Raw genomic sequence first — 19,291 nt, 5'->3', positions numbered from 1 at the left:
TTCAAGACCTTAAATCATACGTCTTCTCATTTACCAAATCTACAAAACTTTGTTGGGAAATATGGGCTGAATGGATGTAAAGATAGCCGAGAAATTTCCTCAAAAATCCCAAACTTCAGCACATTTCCTGAATTTGATTCTCATTATGAACATGTGGCAGGCAGTGAACTTAATCTAGATTCTAATGACAAACAAGGCTATGTAGGCCAAGAGAGTTTACTAGGTAATGGTGATAAAAGTCAAGATTCTGAAAATAAAATAAAATGTGTAGGCATGCATCAAAAACTGAGCCAATATCAAAAAGAAACATAACCCAGGATCCTTTAGATATCTCCACATTCCCAACCTTTGGAAACAGTTGGGAAAAGTATCCCCTTGCAGCCAATAGATATATTTAAAAAGAAATCTTTGAATGAGTTTAAAAGTAACAATAGTGAATTAAAAAAGTGAAAACAGCTTTAGTAGGCGTTCATCACAAAGAATAGGAAGAAAATTCTCTATTAATGACGTAATTCAAAGTGTGACAGGATAATGAGGACTATTTCTCATCTGGTGATGATGATGATGTAAGAATTCAGGATCCAATGTCAAAACTTCATGTATAATAACAAAACATTTAAATTCTGAGATATCGGCAAATGTCAGTTCTCTTCACAGTTTATCTGGTTCCAGTCATAGAAATGTTGCACTCGGTAATTCTGAGATATCGGCAAATGTCAGTTCTCTTCACAGTTTATCTGGTTCCAGTCATAGAAATGTTGCTCTCGGTAGTTGTAACTCAAATAGGGAAGCCATGCCTTATGATGTAGCTGAAGAAAAGTCAAAGCAAGCCTCTGAATTGAATCCAACAAGGCTCCAAAATATACCTATGATGTACTTCTCCTCTTCATCGTTTGGTGACAATGGTGTGAATAATGTTTTGTCATTTTTAAACAGCCAGCATTCCAAGAAGAGTTGTGAAAGGGAAGATCAAGGGAGCGGAAAGAGATTGTTTGATGATTACAGTTCAAATGTAGAATGTAGTGGGAATTCTTCATGGGCTTTGGATAAATTAAGTGAAGTGACAGATAGTAAGGAAAATGTCCCTGGTAGTGGTATAAGTATCATGGCACAGTGTTGCAGGTAATGGCAATGTTCTAGAGCACCTTATAGATGACATAAGTTGTGATGATAATGAAATGCCTGTTCTTCAAGTCGAAGTCGATTCAGATAAGATGGAAGTGGAACTTGACCTGATGCCTGTTTTACAAACTTATGATTCTGAAGATGGTAGTATGTTCTCTGAAACATTCTTAAGTGAGAACAAAGTCCAAAAGCCTCCAGCTGTAGCCAGTATTCCTCTTCCAGAATATAGTAACATCACTGAAGAATCACTCCAAGACAAGCCACAACTTGAAACAAAGCATGTTCCTGATCAAAATTTACAATCTAGCTATGATATTCCAATGTTTAATTTAAGAAATAATATCATAAAAGATGGAGCTACTGTGACTCCAGATAAGAACTTGATGAATAATTTGAAGTCAAAAATTTATGAGTGTCAGACAAATTCAGGATCGACAATCAGGAATTGGTTGTTACCGAATGATGATACTGGTAGTATTAGGTCAGTTCAATCACCTGGAAATCTAAATGCTACCTTAGTTAATACCAGCTGTAACGTTTTGGAAACATCCCATTTGGAAAACAGTAAAGACATTGACAAGGCTAACAGTGGTGATGCTGCAAGCTTGAATGACTGTAGTTTAAATGAAATCAAGGAAACAGGTGAAAGTTCTAAAGTTGCTGATTGGATTCAAAGACAAGACTTTGTTGTAGCACAAAATGCTGATGACAATTCTAGACAACGGATTTGAAGCTAATTTTTTTGGGAAGCAGGTTTTTCATGTAGGTTGATAAAAAAGGAGCGGGACCCAATAAAAAATAAAACTGAAACCCTTGAGTGAAAAAAGGTAGGCCAGTAAACAAGGCAGACATTGATGAGGGAAGTTATTTTTGGGTCAGCCCTCGGGAAAAGTATCTCGACTGAAACTTTAAAAGAAAATTTGAATATGGGGCTAGTGGGGGAGGAAAATTTCTTATGCGGGTTTTAAAATTCACATTCGGAAAAAAGATATTAAAAATGAAAAAAGAAAACAAAAGTTTTAATTTTTGGATAAAACCCTCTCGGATTCGAAGGGTAATGCTAAAAAACTGGCCTCATTTTAAAATTTTTGACACCCAGAGGAAAAAAGAAACGGGGTTTTTTTCCCTTTTTTGTCATCACATTTTTTTTAATGCTGCGACATTGATGTGTTCCCCAAAAACTGAAAGTAGTACTGTTCCTATAAATAAGTAGAAGGAACTCAGATTGTTCTTTTGCAGATAGTGTAAACAAAATCGGATCAAGTGTGCATAATAAGACATCAGATAGTCAGCCAAATAATGACCAACTGAATCCAGCTTTTAACAATAGCATGCAGGCAAGTCGAGGTCATCAACAGATGGCAAGTCAAGGTCACCAACGAATGGCAAGCCAAGGTCACCAACAAAAGAATGGTTCTGTAAGCTATGACTGTTCATCAGAATTTAATGATTCATCAGAAACAAAGTCAAAAGTTGGTGATGACATACAATCTAGTCAGAAAAAGACAAATCCTAAGTGTTCTAAAGCTAAAAGCAGTGCAAAAAAGCAAAGTCAAACAAAAAAGCCGAGAGCTGCAAAGACAACAAAATCAAAGAAACAAGCACAGTCTCATAACTTGTTAAATCAGGTATTAACAGCAAACATGTATAGTCCTGTCTCATCATTTACAGAAAACAGTCCCAGTAGGAATAGTTATACTGACCAGACATACACCCAGTATCAACAGACAAAGTCCATACTTTTCGCATTTAGGTCGGGGAAAATTTTTCTACCCCGGGTTTTTAAAAAACAGGTAAAAGGGTTTTTGGTAAACTGTCAACAGAATAAATTGTAAAATTTGGGCAGTTTCATGGTAAAAAATTTTCCCACCCAGATAATCTTTTATCATAAAGGGAAAAGGGTAATTAAAAAATGAGGACCTACTTCTTCCCAAGAAAAAAAGGGGGTAAATTTTTAATGAGGAAAGTTTCAAAAAAAATGTGCCGAATCAGCAACAAAGTGTTTGCCTACAGGGTAATGTGTCTCAGCCAAACAATGTTAGCTTTAACGGGGGATATGCAGCAAACTTTCTAGCACAACAGAATATTCAACATCAGTTTGGTATTCTGCCTTTCACAGGGCATTATCAAAATCAGGGAAATGTTCATGCCAACAAAGAAAATAATCCTCATTTCTTGTCCTCAAATTCAAATTTCTTTATGCACAATTGGAATACTAGTACCAGTGTTCAACAGCAAAGTCATTCTGCACAACAGGAACCAGTGAAACATTTGAACTTCCCAGCATCCCCTGGTAACATGTCACATGATCAATCAAGGTCAAATGGAAGCTTGCAGACTATAGAAATGTCTCATATAGCAGACAGTAATGGAGGGTGTGACAATAATTTCAACTTCAAGATAGCAGATACCCAGAAGTTGAAAAGCAATTGTTATGTTAAAAAGAAACCAAAAGAAAAGAAACCAGGCAAGCTCAAAGGAAGAAAGGAAAAAAAGAGCAGTTCTCAGAACATTACTGAACAGCCAGTGTCTCAAGTAAATAATCAGTGCGTTAGCTCAGATAATTCAAAGACCAGTTGAAAATGGTCAATTAATTATCTCATAGTGCCAATTTTGGTAAGGGGGCCTTAAAACCCTGTTAAAAGGGTAAAAAAAGAAACTCAAAACCCCTTAAAATGAAACCCCCAAATACCACTTTAAATTTGGTGAAAAAAAAAAAATCCTTTTTAAAAGAGACGGCCCAATTGCCTTTTCAGACAAAAAATTTGGAATTTTTAATTTTAGTTTAAACGGGAAATTCCGGAAAAAGGTTTGGGAAAAAAAATTTTTGTTGTTAGGGGCCTTTTAAAAAATTTTTTCAAGGCAAGGGAAAAAAAAAGAAACCCAAAAGCCAGGCCCAAAAACATGTATTTTTTAACCCCTTAAAATGTTTTAAAAAAATTTTGTAAAAACCCTGGCTGTTTTGGAAAAAGGAAAGGCGAAATTTTTGCCTTGGGGTAATTAAAGGGTTTTACATTTTAAAAATTTTTATGTTCTTTAATTTTTTTTATAAACCAATTTTTTTGTGTTTTTTGGGAAAATTGAAAAAATTTTTTTAACTTTTTTCTTTGAAAATTTTTTGCGGTAAAAATTTCTTAAAATTTGTTTTTTTTAAAATTTTTAATTTTTTTAAAATTCTAATTTTAAAAACAAAATTTTAAAAAATAATAAAAGGGTATTTTGGGGGGTTTTTAATTAAATTTTGGAATTTTATTTTTTTAAAAAAAGGGGGAATAAATTTTTAATTTTTTCGGGGTACCCAAAGGGAATTTGGGTTGGGGAAAAAGTTTTTTTCCCCTTTTTAAAATTTTAAAACTTTTATTTAATTTTTGCAAAAAAAAATTTAAAAATTGCTGAAAAATTTGGGTTAACAAAACTTTTTGTGATATAGGGTTTATAAAAGGCAAAAATCGGGGGCTGTAATTTGAATTTAGCTTTTCCCCAAACATTTTTAAATTTTTGTTTTAACAAACTTTAAATTGGTTTTTTAATAAATTTTTCCAAAATCCTTGTTGTTGGGTTTGCTTAAAAAACTTCAAACAATTATTTGAAAACCATTTTTTTTTTTTTTTTTTTGGGTTTTTTTTTGTTAAAAAATTTTGTTTTAAACCAAAAAATTTTTTGGCTTTTTTTTTAAAATTTTTGGCTACAACCAATTTTTTTTTTTTAATTTTTTTTTTTTCTTAAATTTTAAAAAAACTTTTTAATTTTTAAAAAACCAATTTTTATTTTTGGAAGGGGCCATTTAAAAAAAACTTTTGGGGGCCCCTTTTTTTTTTTTTTTTTTTTAATTTTTTAAAATTTTTTTTTTAAAATTAAAGGTTTAAAATTTTTAAAATTTTTTTAATTTTTTAAATTTTTTTTTTTTAATTTTAATTTTGAAAATTCAATTTTTTTTTAAAGGTTTAAAACCTTTTTTTTTTTTTTTAAAAATATTTTTTTTTTTTAAAAAATTTTTGAAAATTTTTTTTTAATTTTATTTTTTTTAAAAAAATTTTTTTTAAAATATTAATTTTTTTTAATTTAAATTTTTAATTTTTTTTCTTTTTTAAATTTTTTTTTTTTTTAAATTTTTTTTAAAAAAAATTTTTTTTCAAAATTTTGGTTTTTTTTAATTTTTTTTTAACGAATTTTTAATTTTTTAAAAATTTTAAACTTAATTTTTTAATTTTAAAAAAAATTTTTAATTTTTTTTTAAAGAAAATTTTTTTTTTTTAATTTTTTTTTTAAAACCTTTTTAAATTTGGAAATTTTTTTTTACAGCGGGTTTTTTTTTTAAATTTTTTTTTTTTGAAAAATTTTTTTTTTGGATTGAAAATTTTTAAAAAAATTTTTTTTTTTAAAAATTTTTTTCTTTTTTAAAAAATTTTAAATTATATTTTTTGTTTTTTTTTTTTTTTTTTTTTTTAAATTTTTTTTTTTTTGAAATTATAAATTTTTTCTTTTTTTTAAAAAAAAATTTAAAAATTTTTTTTTTATTTTTTTTACACTTTTATTTTTTTTTTTTTTTTTTTTTAATTTTTTTTTTTTTTTTTTGTTTTTTTTTTTAAAATTTTTTTTTTTCTTTTTTTTTTGTTTTTTTAAATTTTTTTCTTTTTTTTTTAATTTTTTTTAAATTTTTAAATTTTTTTTTTTTTTGTTGTTTTTTTTTTTTGAATTTTTAAAAAAATTTTTTTTTTGAAAAATTTTTATTGAAAATTTTTTGTTTTGCCTTTTAAAAATTAAAAATTTTTCCCTTTTTTTTTTAATTTTTTTTTAAAAATTTTCTTTTTTTTCATATTTTTTTTTAAAAATTTGGGGTATCAATTTTTAGGTAATAAAAAAGTTTTTTGTTGAATTTTTTAATGTAGAATTAAAATCTCAAAGTTTTTCAAAAGGGTTTTTTTTGGGGAAATTTGGGTTTTTTAAAAAAACCCAAAAAATTTTTAAAATACAAAAAAAAAAAATACCCACCCGGGAATTTTTAAAATTTGACTTCAATTAAAAAGGGTTCTTTTTCATTTTTAAAACAAATTTTTGAAAAATAGATATTTATTTTGTGTTGGCAATTACAAAATTTGCTGAACTCATTAAATTTAAAATTTTTCCTCAACAGGGCTCCAAATAAAATTTTATTCTTTAAAATAAATTCATATTGAACTTACATTGTAAAACTCTTTAAAATTTTTCCTCTTTTTTCCAAATCAAAATGTCCCATGGTTTTAAAAAAATTTTTTTAATCCATACCTTTTTAAACTTTTTATCTTTTTAAACCGAAAAGGTTTGAAAAATTTGGGGGTTACACACCGGGGTTTGTATTTTACATAAAATTTAAATAATTTTAAATGAACTGCAAAATTTGGGCTTTAAATTTCTTTTAAAAGATAAAACAAATGATAAAAAATCCCTAAATCTTTTGTTTTTTTAAATTTATTTGCCAGAAATTTTTTAAATTTAGGAAATTTTAAATTAAAATTTTGGCTTATTTTGATTTACGAGAATAAAAAAATTTAATGTCGGGGAAACTTACATTCCAAATTTCTGGTCAATTTTATTTTTTTTTTTAATAACAGATATTTTAAAATTCAAATTTGACCTACCGGGTTTTACGGGGTTTGGGAAATGTAACAAAATTCTTTGCGGAAAATTCAAAAATGTTTATTTTTACTTTTAACCCTTTTCCCTTTTAAATGAGCATATTGTAAAAAAAGGGGCTGTTTTCTTTGAAAAAGCCTCCTGTTACAATTCAAACTGCTATGAAACTATGACAAAGGGCTTAAATCCCTTTGACTGGAAATAGCCTCTTTTAACACATGCTCAATCTAAAATTTTCCCTGAACTTTGGGCTTTTGGGGGGACCTCTAAAAAATTCCCAAAAAATCATTTTTTGCTTTTTTTTTTTCCCATCAAAAAAAGGGGCTGAAAACTTCTCAATTTTTGAGATAGAGTAAAAGGCCTTTTCAGCGTTGGTTACACTTTTCCCTTAGACGACCTGGGGCCTTTTTTTGGGCCCTTCACAGGGGCCAAAATTTTTGTTGGCGATGGGGGGGGTTTTTTCCCTTTTTGAGGCCTCAAAGGGGGGGGGGGGGGGGGGAAAAAGGGTCTTTCAAACACTTTCTTTTATGAAGAAAAAGGGTTAAAAAGAGACAGAGAAACAATTTATCAGTTTTTTAAAATAAAAAAATTGAGCAAAATTTGAAAACGGGCATCATTTTTTAGAACATTTTTACTTTTGTTTACCTTTCTATTTTCAAAATTTGGGAAATATTGTCTTTCAAAAATTTAGAATCTAAAAATTTTTAAATATGTTTTTGTAATTTTTGAAATTTTTTGTGTTTTTTTTTAATTTGGGAATTAAACAAAAAGGTACAAAATTTTTGTCATTCATTTTCCCAGGAAAATTGTCCCATGGGGTAAATAATTAAAATAGGGTAAATTTTTGGATTTGTATTTTTGCAAAAATTTTAAAGTTTCTAATTTTGTAATTTATTAAATGGGGGGAAAAATTTTTTTCTTTTTATACCATACAACGTACTGTTAATTGCTCATTGTCACATTTTTAAATATATTTATAAATTTTTTTTGATTCGGTAACAAACTATCGGGTATTAATGATTAAAACTTTTTTTGGGAAAATAAAAGTTTTTTCCCATTCGGGAGCTTGGGATTATATAAATAAAAGTCTAAAATAATTTTTTTTCCCCCCAAAAAGATGAAGCAATTTTTTTTTCTAAAATTTTTTTTATTTAAAAAAACCCAATTTTTCATTTCCCGGAAAGAAAATTTCATTATTGAAACTGTCCCTTTAAAATTTTTACCAACCAAAAAAAAGGTTTTGTGTTGTTTTTTTAATGTTTTAATTTATTTTAGTTTTTTTTTTTTTAAATTTTTTAGCTTACCTGCACAAAGTGACATTGGGGAGCTTTTGTGATCCGGGTTTTCGTCCGGCCCTCTTTTTCCCCTCCGAAAAATTTTTCTTTAAAACGACATCCCCAAACTGCACAAATTCACAGGAAATTTTCCCTTTTTAGCAAATTTAAAAAAATTTTTCAAAAAAATTTAAAATTTCCCTGTACCCAGGGGGTTCCAAAAAATTTTGCACTGCGTTATTGTCGTGAGAGTTATTTAAAAAAAACAAAATGAAAATTTTTAAATTTTACTTGAAGGGGAAATCTGTTTTTTTTTAAAATTAAAAAAACAAAAGAAAAAGGCCCCAGTAAAAACCCGGGTGTTTGTTTTAAAAAAATGGTCATTAAGTTACCTTGTAAGTAAAACCGGCGACGGGAAAAAAATTTGGGGTTTTTTTCATTACTGTAATTGGGATTAATTGTTTGTTGGGTTGTAAAATGGGATTTCTTTTTAAGTTTAAAAATTTGTTTTTCTGTCAAAAAGAAGGGGAAAGAAATTGATGCCCAAAATTTTGTAGGTTTTTTTTTGTTTTTATGCCCCTGGACATGTAACATATTCCCCCAGGCAGAAAAAATAATTGGGGCAACCCTCTTTACAATCCGGGAAATTAAAGGACGGACGTTGCCCGACCCGGGTTTTCACTACCGACTCTCGCCCTTTTTACATAAGCGTTTTTGCCATTTAAAAACAGCTTTTGTGACACTGAAAATTTTTCCCCCCCCTTGGGCCTTTTAAATTTTTTAGTAGGATCTGTTTGTGTTTTAAACCAAATAAAATTTCAAAAAAAAATTTAATGATCGTCTTGTATTTTTAGACGTTTGTGACTGAAAATTTTCCCCGTAATTCAATATTTTTGGGCCCCAAAAACAAATTTTTTTTTACGAAACCCTTTTCAATAAGGGGGGAAATGACGTCATTTTTTAGTGAAGTTAGGAATACGTAAACAATACTTTTTCCCGAATTTTTAAAAAATATATGTAACGTTAAAGAAATTTTGTGATGCAAACATAGTAAGAACTAACCCCAATTTTTTGTCGTTTCGGCCCGTAAATTACTTTCCAAGTTTAAATTCATACCTGTTTGTTTTCACGACATGCCGGTTACACTTTTTTTTTTTCTTTTTTCCCCATTTGAGGCAGAAATTTCCCCCTTTAAGTTTATTAAAATAAATTAAAGTTTTTCCCATCAATAACCCCTCACGACAATAACCTTTCAGTGACAAATTTTTTTTGGGCAGCCCCCGTAGGGAAATCGAAAAAAAGAAAAAAAAAACAAAAAAAAAAAAAATTTTTCTTTTAAAAAAAACCCCAAAAAGCAAGAGCTTAAATAATTTTACTGGGAAACATCAAACTAGTCATTGCTAAACCGTTTGTTAAATAAAAACCCTGGGGGGCAAAATTTGGGCCCCCCCCCCCCCCCCCCCCCCCCCCCCCCCCCCCCCCCCCGGGGGTCATACATGTAGAAATTTTCCTTTTTTTGTATATAAAAAAACTTTAAAAAACTTCCCTTTTAAAAAACCCCTTAAAAAGCTAAAGCTTTTGAACATTTCTAAATGGGTTCTACCAAGTTTTGTTTTAAATTAAAAAAAATTGGGGTCAAAAAACCCCCCCCCCCCCCCCCCCGGTCCCTTGTTTTTCCCCTTGATGCGTATATTTGTAAAACCCCTTCAAAAATTTCTTTTTTTTAAAAAAAAACCCCCAAGAAACTAGAGCTAAGCTAATTAGCACCCAAAAAATCTTCTAAAAAGGTCCCACCATCCCTTGTTCAAATAAGGGCCCTTGGGTAAAAATTGGGCCCCGCCCCGGGGGCATTTATTTTCCTTTTTAGCGAGGTTTTACCAAGTTTGTTCAAATAAAAAACCCCGGCCCCAGCCGGGTGGGGGGGGGGGTCTTGTTTGCCCCTGTGTAAAAGTAAAAATTTTTTTAAAAAATTTTTTGTAAAAAACCCCCCCAAGGGGCTTAAAAGCTTAGATATTTTAAAAGAAAAATTTTACCCAAATTTTGGGTTCCCAAAAAAACCCCTTTTTTAAAATTGGGCCCCCCCCTTGGGGCCTATATACAGGTTGGGGCAATTCCCGGGCCATCAAAGGCCCCTTCCCCCCCCTTTTTTTTGCTCACCTGGGGCATGGGGGCAGGGGGGAGCTTTTAGGGAAACGATGATTTTTTCCTCCGGGGTTTACCCTTTTTGGGTTTTTAACACTCTAGCCGGTCGCCTTTTTTCCCCCAATCATCAAACAAAAATTGGGAAGGATGCCCTTTTTAAGTATTGAAAAGCCGGAAAGTGTCCCAACTGGGTCCCTTTCGGGTGAAAAACTAGGTCACAAAAGCCCAAAAAATAAAAAAAACCTTGGGTTTAAAACTCTAAGGTCACAAATTTTTTCCCTTTAAATCATCCCTCCCAAACCCTTTGGGCAGGATGTTTGCTAGGGTTATACCCGGATGAGTTCGAACCCTGGGGCAAACTCGGGGAAATTTTTAAAAAGTAGGTCACCCCGGAAACAAAAATAGAAAAACCTTTTTTAAAAACCACTCCCGCGGTCACATTTTTGCCTAAATCATCAAACCCAAAAATTTGGGCCCGGGTGCTTTTTCTAGTTGATAGTTTGGATGGGGTTTAACACATGGGTCATCTCGGATGAAAAACTAGGTTACCCAAAAGCTAAAAATAAAAAAAAACCTTTTTAAAAACTCTAGCGGTCCCCAATTTTTCCTCAAATTCCCCAAACAAATTGGCCAAAGGGTGTTTTGTCTAAAGGGGGAACTTGGGTGAGTTCGAACATGGGTCATCTCGGATAAAAAAGGGAGGGGGCCAAACCCCCCCAGCCCAAAAATTAAAAAAACCCTTTTAAAACACCCCTAGCCCAAAATTTGGGGGAATCAACAACATCCAAAACTTTGTTCCCGGAAGCTTTGTCTAGGTTTTATAGCCTGATGATTCGGGAAAAATTTGGGGCCCTCTCGATGAAAAAGTTAAGGTCCATGGGGCTAAAAAATAGAAAAAACCCCCTTTTTAAAAACTCTAAACGGGCACATTTTTGCAAACAAATCATCAATTTAAAACCCTTTGGTCAAGATCCCTTTTCTTTTGGGGATAGCCTTTTTGGAAAGATTCAACCCTGGTCACTCGGATGAAAAAGTAGGGTCACCGGAAACTTTTAATTAAAAAAATTTTTTTAAACCCCTAGCGTACATTTTTGCCTCAAACACATCAAACTTGGTCAGGGTGCTTGTCCTTTAAAGGGGATAGCTTGGGATGAGTTCGAAAAAATGGGGCATCCAGAATTTAAAAAAATAGGTCACCCGGTAAAAAAGAAAAACCTTTTTAACACTGGCGGGCACATTTTTTCCTCAATCCCTTTTAAACAAATTTTTTGGGCAGGATGCCCTTTTGTTAAATTTGGGGGCTTTTGGAAAGAGTTGGAACATTTGGGGCAAACTCGGATGAAAATACTTGGTCCAAAAAGAGCCCAAAAATTTGAAAAACCTTGTTAACCTACTACTACGGTCCCAATTTTGCCTCAATCAAACATCCCAAAATTTTCAGGAGTTTGTTTAGGGTTTATAGCTTGGGTGAGTTTGAAAAATTGGTCATCTCGGATTTAAAAAACTTTGGGCACCCGGAAACTAAAAAAGAAAAACTTGTTAACATTCTATGGTCACATTTTCGATTTAAAAATTATCAAAAACTTGGTCAGGGTGCTTGTCCCAGGGAATTGCTAGGATGGGGTTTTGAAATCGCAAAGTGAAACTAAAATCACCGGAGCCCGAAAAAAAGAAAAATTGTTAACACTCTAAAATTTTGATCCAAGTTTTCCCCGGAAAATTGGTCTGAAAGTTTTTTTGATGAAATTTTTAGGGCCCAAATTTGAATATGGGTCACCTTGGGGAAAAAAAAACTAGGTTTAAATGCCCCCAAATATGGATAATCCCCTTTTTTAACACTGTAGTGGGCACATTTTTGACCACAAATTTTATTTAGAAATTGGTCAGAATGCTTGTCTAGGTAATTTTTTGGGTGAGTTTTGATTTGGGTTCCCGGGGAAACGATCTTGCCATCATGGCCCTCTTGTTTAAAAGTTTTTTATATTTTTTTAAACCTGCATTAATCAATTTTTTTGCAATTTTACAAAATTTATTCCCAAAATGCCGTAAAAAGATATTTTTGTTTGTAATTTTTTGTCAGCTATGTTTCATTTAAAAAATGATACCTTTTTTGGTTCTAATTTTTTTCATTTTTTAAAGAATAAACTTTTAAATTTTTTTCATTTTTTTCTTGTTTTTTTTTTTAAAAATACCTTTTTAAAACGTCCCTTTGGGGAAAAAATGGGCCATTATAGTTTCCCCCCCGGGAGCCTCCCCAATTTTTTCCGAAGCATATCTCCCCCACGCAAAAAAGGAATTTTTAAATTTAAAATTTCATAGAAAATTTTTCACCACTATTTAGAAGCTGTGGGTTTTTCCCATGAACCAAAGGGGTCTTTTTTCAAAGGGGCAAATAAAGAGATAAAATATATTTTTTGTTTGGGGAGCATACCCTACAAAGCATGGGGGGATTTTTAAAAGAAAAATCATGAAATGTTCACCACTAGAGCAGTGTCCCCGTGCAGGAAAACGGGTCTCTAGGTTTTAAAATTCACTTAAAAGGTTTATTTAAAAAAAGCTTGTTCAGACAAAAAATTATACATTCTTTTGGGTTTTTTTAATTTAAATTTTGCAAAATGTTGATCAAGTGAGGCCTTAAAAATTTTTTGGCAAAAAATCCAGGGCCCTGCTTTTCCAAAATCAAAGTCCCCCAAAAATTTAAAAATAAAAAAAGAAGTTTTGTTTCAGGGACCATTTTGTATATTTATTAAAGAATTTTAAAAAATTAATTTAAATTCATTTACCACAATTTGAAAACATGTAATTTTTGGGTTTAATATTTTCAAAGTCACTGGGGATGATAAAATAAACCGAGATATTTTCTGGATATTGCCCAGAGCATTCCTCCTATATGCATATCTATAATGCCCACATCTCTGTCAAAAGCTTTTGACAGGCGAATGTTGCGACCATGTTGCCCTTGTTCACAATTATTATCGCCCCTGGCCGCCATTTTAAGGATCATTCCCAATTTATGCCAAAAATAAGAAAAAAATCTCATATACAAAATTTTCAGCAGTTTAAAAGTTATAGAGCGGACAGGAAAGTGTTACGGACAGACGGAGGCCATTTCCCCAAAAAACCCTTCCCCCTATGTGAAGATTTGTTCCTAATTGTTTGCCCGTTAAATTTTTTTCTTGGGAAAGTCCTTTCGATGATTATGGTGTTTTTATCGAATCTCTTTATTCAAGGGCTTTGAATATACTGCTCGATTTTTTTAAAGGGCTTTTAAAAATCACGAGATCAGAAGCATACACCCCAAATTTCCAAATTCCATGGGCATGAAATATACATTAACCCAAGAGCTGGGGAGATAGTAAAACAGTCCCAAAATTCTTGATAAAAATCATCAAAACCCCCGTTTTACTGGTATTAAAAAGTTTCCCCAAATTTTCCCTATTTTTAAAGGGTTATCAGAAATTTTTGTTTATACCATAAAATTTCTATTTAAACCCCAAACCCTGAATAATATTTATTTATGACATAAATTAAAAATTAAACCCCGGGGACATAAATTAAACCCGGTATACATTTTTTATTTAACTTTGAACCCTTTTTATATTTCATTTCTGAAAAAATCTGGGACTTCAAGGGAAATATTTTTTAAATTTCCCGAGAAATGTAGATTTTATTCAAATTTTACATCTGTTAAAAAGAGATTTTATGGTAGGCTTTCCTGGAGTTTACTAGCATGGGTTCCCCCTTTAATTAAAGCAGAAGAATGTATAAAAGAACTATTCTGGTATTTACTAAATAACAAAAAGACCCTTTAAAGTAACACAATGTTTCTTTTTAAAATTTAAGGCCTTTCAGGTTAAAAAACTTTTAAATATATGTACAGCTGTAATTTGAAAAAGTGGGGGAAAAAATTGTTTTTTATTTAAACTTAACCCAGAAAAAAAAACTGATATGGGTTTTTCCCTTTTTCTAAAAAATACAATTTCGGAAAAGTTCTAAAGTTACCAAAAACTGAATCTTTCACTACATTCATGGTATCATTTATTTTTGGGGAAAAGATACATTATTTTTTGAAAAAGGGAAAAAAAATTTCTTCCCTTTTTTTTTTCATTTTCCAAAATAATAAAAAACTTTTTTTTTTTAAGGGGAATTTTTAAAGTTTTTTATTAAAAGGAATTTTATTATCAATTTTTGGGCAAAACAATTTAAGGGCCCAAAAGGTGGGTTATTTTTCATTGCCCCCCTCTTTAGATTAAAAAATTACTTGCACATCTTTAAATTTCATTTACAATAAAGAAATTTTTTCACACATCCTGTACCTTATAACCTGTAAATAAAAGTAAACTTTAACGTATCAAAAGATAAAAAAAATCTACCAAATAAATTTGATTTTCTTCCTTAAATGGTTCTATCAAATACCAAAGAAAAAAACACGATTATCATAGAGGTATAGAGGTGTATACATTGTTGCTTATTTTCACTGTAAGTATAACCACTAAAAGAAACTATCACCAGGTTTGTTAGAATGTAACAAAAAATCCCATTTAACATACCACTATTAAAACCTTTTAAAATAAACCTACAATTTTTATGACAATGTCTAATAACTACTGGCAATAAAGATTCATACATAAATAAACATATTACTATTACAAAGAAAAAACTGTTGCTTTTTTTTCTTTTTAAAAAAAATTGTATATTTAAAAATCTATTGGAAGCCATTATGGTTCCCCGAGCCCCCCTAATTTTGGGAAAAAAGTAAAAAAACCAGATATAAGCCAAAAAAAATATACCGATTATGTTTTTATGGGTTTTTACATTTAATTTCACTGCTAGGGTTTCCAAAAATTTCCCTTCCCCCTTTTTGTATGTTTTACTTTCAGATTAAATTTTTAATTCTTTCAAAATTTTTAACTTTAAAAAAAACAAAGGGTTCGTACTTAAAAATTTAGCAGGTTATTAAAATGTATAAAATTCACTAAAATAAAAAAAACCGTTATTTCAAAAAAAAACCCCGAAAGTTATAAATTAAACAAAAGTTTAATTTTATATTTGAGCCGTGTCACGACAAAACCCCCATTAAGGGTTTTCCCACAACATGGATCAAGGCCAGCCTGCGACGCGCAGCCCCGATCAGGATCCAAACTGGGTTTGCTATCAAATTTCCCCTACTTTTTTAGGGTTTTTAAACGAACAGCATGTTGGTTTTTTCCCGGGCACGGGTCATTTTAAAAAAGGGAAAAATGAGATTCAAATTTTTTTAATTTGTTTACAATTTATAACTTTTACATGTCCAAAATTTGAACATTTATTTTTTTACCTGAAAAAAGATACTCCATATTTACAATTTTTTTACTATGAATCAAATACCTGAAAATGTGAACTTTTTAAAATCTAGAAAAAAAACTTAATCTAATAGATAATATAAGAACTGAGAAACCCCTTCATGACCTACACCCCTCAAATTTAAAAATTTCCAATCTTAAAAAAAAAAAACATTGATAACAAGAGCGATCATAATCACAGTGTCCCCTCATGAGGCCCAATTTTCATTTGGGAAAAAATTTTTGGGACAGAGGGACGACAGAGGGAAGTCAAATAGACTAACCACTTTTTACTGATCTTTCCTGTAAAAGGATAAAAGCCCAGTATTTTATGAGAGTACCCGGGAAAAGTTTTTGCGTTCGGGCAACACACAGAAAAAACACCTTTTTATAAAAGGGCCATAACTAGGCCAAAAATCATTCCCCCGGGAAAAACCCGTGCAAATGCGAAAGGATTAGCTACAGATCAACCCTTTTAAAGTTTCATTAAATTCTAAGTGGATAAGAGAAGTATCGGGACAAATTTTAAAAAATAAAAATTATTAAAGGGGCCATAACTCAAACAAAAATCATTAACCGGAAAATCTGACAATATGAAAACTAAGATTTGGTACTGATTTTCCTGTAAAGTTTGGGATGAAATTCCCCAGTATTTTATGGGGAGTTGTCCGGCAATTTTTGGTACGGGGCAACACACAGAAAAAAAAAAAAACCTTTTTTATAAAGGGGCCATAACCGGGGCCAAAAATTTTAACCGGAAAACCCGTGAATATCGAAGATTTTAGCACGACAATCCTTAAAATTTCATTAAATTTTGCTTTAGGGGTATAAGAAAGAGTCCGGGGAAAAAACTTTAAAATTAAAAATTTTTAAAAGGGGCCAAAATTTGAAAAAAATCTTTGAAAAAAAACCCTAAAAATATGCACAACTAAATTTGGGACTGTCATTTCCTGAAATTTTTGGAAAAAGCCCCAGTATTTTATAGGAAATAGTCCGGAAATTTTTTGGAGGGCATTTTGGCGACAGAGGGACGGACAGACAGGGAGAAGGATCCCTATAGTCCCACCTGTAAGGGCACAAAAAACAAAAAAAATTGGGTTTAGAAAAAAAAAAAGATTAACATTTTAAAAACCTTTTTACTGGTCAGAATCCCAGCAAAATTAAAATTGTTGGAAAAGCACGACCCAACAGGGGGAAAAAAAACCTATAAAAAATTTACAGAGGTCGAAAAAAATTCCATTTTTCCCCAGAAAAAATGTAAATACTACCTAGTTTGCTTAAAAGTTTTAATCCATAATTATACTTAACATCTTTTTTAAAAATTAATTTTTTTTTAATCCCCCCAAAAAAAGTTCCTACATGAACGTTAAAGTATTCAGATTTTTGTATTAATAATAATTTTTTTACTTTTTAAAATCACATATGATATGGAAACATTCCGTTTTTACTGGTGAGGAAGACTTAGATGCCTCTCAGAGCTTTATTTCTGGCAAAGAGGGCGCACTTAGGTAAAAAATTAAAAATAACAATTTTTTCCCCCCTGACATCAGGTTTAAAAAAAGTTTTTTTTAAAAATTTTTGGGGTTAAAATAGCACTAAATTTTAAAAGGAAAAATAGAAAAAAATTTCAAAAAAAAAATTCTTGTTAAACATCTTTCAAGGGGACCTTTCAATAAGAAACCTTTGGGGACTAGTAGTAAATGGTATATTCACAAATTCAAATAAAAAATCCACTAAAATTTAATCACAGCTTCAAAATTCCCTATGTATCACAAAAAACAACATTTAAATTATCTGGGGGCTTTATCTGCAAAAAAAAAAAGTTTACTACCTTTTTTTTTTTTTTATATAGCAACTATGTCTTCTTTTTTTATTTTTCTTTTTTTTTTATAACGTATCTATCTTTCACTGTTCTTTCCCTTTTAAAATCCCTAAAAAATCACAAATTGTACTTAACATTTTATTCTATAAGGTCCCAATTTTTCCCCCCAGTAAACCCTTTTTCCCCTAATTAAAGTCAAATCCCCCCCCCCCCCCCATTAAAAAAATGTCAAAACTAAAAACTAAATTCGGATGAAGTTTAAAACTTGTCAAAAAAAAAATTCAACCAACCCTCTTTTTATTATTTCCCCCTTATTTTTTATCGCTTCCACCCCTTTTCCTTGAAAGAAAAACTATAAATATAAATATTGCTGGTAAAAAAATTTTTGTGTAGTAAATTTTTTTCAATACAAAAACAGATTCCAAATTTTTAAAAATGCAAATGGCAACTTTTTTTTGCAAGTATTGCATCATACAAAACAGGGCCCCCCAAGGAACCCACTCATTTTTATTTAGGGCCAGACCCAGACTAGTTTCCACATTCTTAAAACTCACTCGATTTTTTGGTGCAACTTTTTAAAATTGAACTTTTTTGATATTAATCCCCTTTCCATTAACAATAACATTTCCCAAATTTTAAGTTTATCATAATTCTTCCATACATAGACATTGTGAAAATTTTTATTTTTTTGATATCAAGTACCTATGTAAGGGGTTTCATTAAAGGAAAATCCACTGTATCCAAAAGCCCAAACATTTAAATTTGATTTTTTTACATAATCAGCGGGGCAATTAAAAAAAAAGGAACAAAAAATTAAAAAATAAAAAATTACTTGAAAATATTTTTTTGTTATTATTAGCCTGGTTTCAATTGCATTCATTTTTTACAATAAAAAAAAATTATTCTGGAAAAACCATTTGAGCAAATGATTTAAATTTTAGCAGCCCAAATTATTTGACTAGAACTACATCAAATGAACATTAAACTGGATAGTCATGTCAAAAGCCTCAGTGGGGTCCCTTCAATATTTTTCACCCAAAAGAACACTACAGCACTTTGCTAATGTCAATACCATTTTAAATATAAGATTTTGGGGTTTTAGAAGTTGACAGGAATATGATTTTTTTGAATTTTAAAAAAACAGTTAACGATATTTTTTACAATATAAATTAAAAAAAAAAAGGGCCCTGGGACACAAAAAAGGAAGTATAAAGAAAAACAACAACATTTTTCTCCGAGTCCTTCAACAATATGGTGTATGCATGTTTTCATATACAAACAAATTAGAATAAAAACACATCACTGTAACACTGTTTTTTTTTTTAACTCGAGCAGGTTTTTACAAACAATTTGAAAAAGATTTTCAACCTTTTTTTCAGTTTTCTGAAGAACCCCCCCCCCCCCCCAAACTATTCACTTTAAAAGCCTTTTTATTGTTAAAGATAAAATTAATCTTAATGAAATAACTCCCATTTCTCTTTTACTTCAAACGACAGAACTTCTTTCACATAATTTATAACGAAATAATCGCAAAAGTAACTTTAAAAATTAAAAGAAAGAATTGCAGGTAAAGAAGTAAAATAAATAGGAGACTTTAATATTCAGTATATTAAACAATGTACCTTTTTTATAGCATCATTGAATGTCCTTTATATATCATCTAGATTTAAATCTTTTTTCATTGACAAACTTATAATTTTTCTTCCCCAAAGTTGAAAATGGACAGTTCCAAAAATGGAAGATGGTGAAGTCCATTAAAGAAAGACAGCAATTAAAGTCTCAGTTCTTGTGGATAAAATTAATATCGAAAGTTGGGCTCAGAAACAAAAGTTTAAAAACATAAATAAAACCAACCCTTTGTCAAATTTTATACTAAGATACATTAAAAAAATTGAAAAAATCTATACGCTTTTGATTGTGATTTTGATTTTTTTTTCAAAAATAAACAAAAATTTTTTTTAAGTAAGATTTTTTTTAAAATAAAGTGCCATCAT

This window comes from Ruditapes philippinarum, unplaced genomic scaffold (genome assembly GCF_026571515.1).
Source record: "Ruditapes philippinarum isolate M1 unplaced genomic scaffold, ASM2657151v2 ctg8302_1_1_1_1, whole genome shotgun sequence".
Taxonomy (NCBI): Eukaryota; Metazoa; Mollusca; class Bivalvia; order Venerida; family Veneridae; genus Ruditapes; species Ruditapes philippinarum.
Note: the sequence above shows the minus strand (reverse complement) of the source record.